This window comes from Schistocerca americana, unplaced genomic scaffold (assembly GCF_021461395.2).
Source record: "Schistocerca americana isolate TAMUIC-IGC-003095 unplaced genomic scaffold, iqSchAmer2.1 HiC_scaffold_248, whole genome shotgun sequence".
NCBI lineage: Eukaryota > Metazoa > Arthropoda > Insecta > Orthoptera > Acrididae > Schistocerca > Schistocerca americana.
This window is the reverse complement of record NW_025725959.1, coordinates 7,501-10,000: the sequence shown is the minus strand read 5'-3', so window position 1 is coordinate 10,000 and position 2,500 is coordinate 7,501. Positions and strand designations below refer to the sequence as shown.

Genomic DNA, 2,500 nt, shown 5'->3' with positions numbered 1-2,500 from the left:
AACCTAACCCATGTTGCGCCTTAACCTAACCCATGTTGCGCCTTAACCTAACCCATGTTGCGCCTTAACCTAACCCATGTTGCGCCTTAACCTAACCCATGTTGCGCCTTAACCTAACCCATGTTGCGCCTTAACCTAACCCATGTTGCGCCTTAACCTAACCCATGTTGCGCCTTAACCTAACCCATGTTGCGCCTTAACCCAACACACGTTGCGCCTTAACCCAACACACGTTGCGCCTTAACCCAACACACGTTGCGCCTTAACCCAACACACGTTGCGCCTTAACCCAACACACGTTGGGCCTTAACCCAACACACGTTGGGCCTTAACCCAACACACGTTGGGCCTTAACCCAACACACGTTGGGCCTTAACCCAACACACGTTGGGCCTTAACCCAACACACGTTGGGCCTTAACCCGCTCTGTAATTGTCATACGACGCGTTAAATTAGTGTAGTGTTGCCTAACTGCAACCCCCGCAATATAGTTTGCTACTCGCACTGCCCGGTCCCCAGAGTATCGCTTCATGTTAAACACCTTGCAGCTATACACTGTAATGCGGATGGCAGCAGGACGTACATGCTCAATGCCCTTCGCAGTTGTTCATTGGCATTCGCATGGCGAAGCACAGCCTACGTTGTGGTACGGCTTGTGTCAACTGTCCGCTGATGTTGTACGTCCAAATCACACACTGTACTGCACATTGGTCCTCATGTACTGAATGATACATCGTGGTACATGTGTGACCGTACCACGACTGCGCCAACAACGGCGAACCATACGGTCCAAATATTGTGCACTCAGCTACGTGTCGTCTCCCTATAAGAGCTGGATTGCAGTATGGTATGCCGTGGATGGCGATCAGCATGAGCCGTCTGTTGATGTAGTGGTGCGTGTTGTCAGACGTAGTCGTCTCTTCTCACACACCGTGATAGCATGGTGCACTGCGTTCCACATCTGCGACATGCGACAGAGGCCGGTTGACAGTCGTTCGCGCAATGGACATCGCATACGTACGGGGGCCACCTTCCACGTGTTCGCGAAGCGTGCACATGTTGTTGCGTGTATGTGGGCAGACATAGTGTGTCGTGACACCTGACACAGGCATGCAACAATCGTTGAATTTGCAAATGGCGATGGACGTCTACGTTTGCTGGTGACGTTACGCAAATGAACAACTGGTAAACCGTTGTGGTGCGGTTGTTCTCGCTAGAGGTGAATCAGTGATGGCGACGATCGGTTGAGCTACCAACCGGTTGTTTCAGCGATACCCACCATGCCCACGAACGTGAATGGCATGTGGGTGTGAAGCGATACGCGGCGGTGGCTGGGTGGGACCGTCCCCGGCCGGTGAGGGGGGGCCTCCCGGCGTGCTGGCCGCGCGGTGCGTGGGCGCACGCGCTACAGCCGGCTGGTGGGGGCGGCCAGTGGCAGGCGCGCCGGCCGACGGAGGCGGCAGGCGGCGCAGCTGCGCGCCGGCGCACCCTGCACGCGGCGCCGTGCGGCCAAAGTAGGTCCTCGCGGGCCCGGTGCGAAGCGCGGTGGACATCTGCAGTGTGCTGGTCCGATTGAGGACTGTGTGCGCTGAGGATGCGCCGCCGCCCGGCGCTCGGCGCCGCGACGCCGTCTGCTGCTCGGTCGCCTCTGCGGTTCTCGCAGGTGGATTGTATCGCAGCTGTGCGGACGTGTTGGCGCGTGCGCTGTGCTGGGAGAGTTCGCTTCGGCACCCAAGTGGGGCTTTTGTCCTTCTGTGGCGCTGGCGTTGGAGCTGCCGGCCACCGTAGGTGGCGCGTGTTGTCTCCCGCCGGCAATGCCACGACAGCACGCTCCCGGGCCTCTGTCGGCAGCGGCAAGCTCAGTTGGGAGCACGGGTGGTCGCACCTAAAGCGTCTACTCGCCAAACCCCGGGCGATTGCGCCTCTCTCGAACCCGACCAAGTACTTAGGACGGCGCTGCGCGCCGCCGGGACCTGAGAGGGTTTCGAGGTGTATTGTGCAGGGGAGCTCAGCCTCCTCCTGTTTGCAGAATAATTGAGCGGACGCTTGCGTGTTCGCGCGGGCCCCCGGGACACACTCCCGGGCGGCCGGCTGCTCAGCTCTAGTTGACGCAGCTCCCTGGTTGATCCTGCCAGTAGTCATATGCTTGTCTCAAAGATTAAGCCATGCATGTCTCAGTACAAGCCGCATTAAGGTGAAACCGCGAATGGCTCATTAAATCAGTTATGGTTCCTTAGATCGTACCCACGTTACTTGGATAACTGTGGTAATTCTAGAGCTAATACATGCAAACAGAGTCCCGACCAGAGATGGAAGGGACGCTTTTATTAGATCAAAACCAATCGGTCGGCTCGTCCGGTCCGTTTGCCTTGGTGACTCTGAATAACTTTGGGCTGATCGCACGGTCCTCGTACCGGCGACGCATCTTTCAAATGTCTGCCTTATCAACTGTCGATGGTAGGTTCTGCGCCTACCATGGTTGTAACGGGTAACGGGGAAT

At 57.3% G+C, this 2,500-nt stretch overlaps 1 non-coding gene across 1 annotated transcript in view; it reads left to right on the top strand.

Annotated features, from left to right (window-relative positions):
* The first annotated feature begins 2,115 nt into the window (after positions 1-2,115).
* The window catches only part of LOC124576325, a 1,910-nt gene continuing 1,525 nt past the window's right edge, over positions 2,116-2,500 (top strand). Inside the window, exon 1 of the ribosomal RNA XR_006972501.1 lies at positions 2,116-2,500. This exon is cut by the window's right edge and continues 1,525 nt beyond it. This is a non-coding gene — a ribosomal RNA (small subunit ribosomal RNA).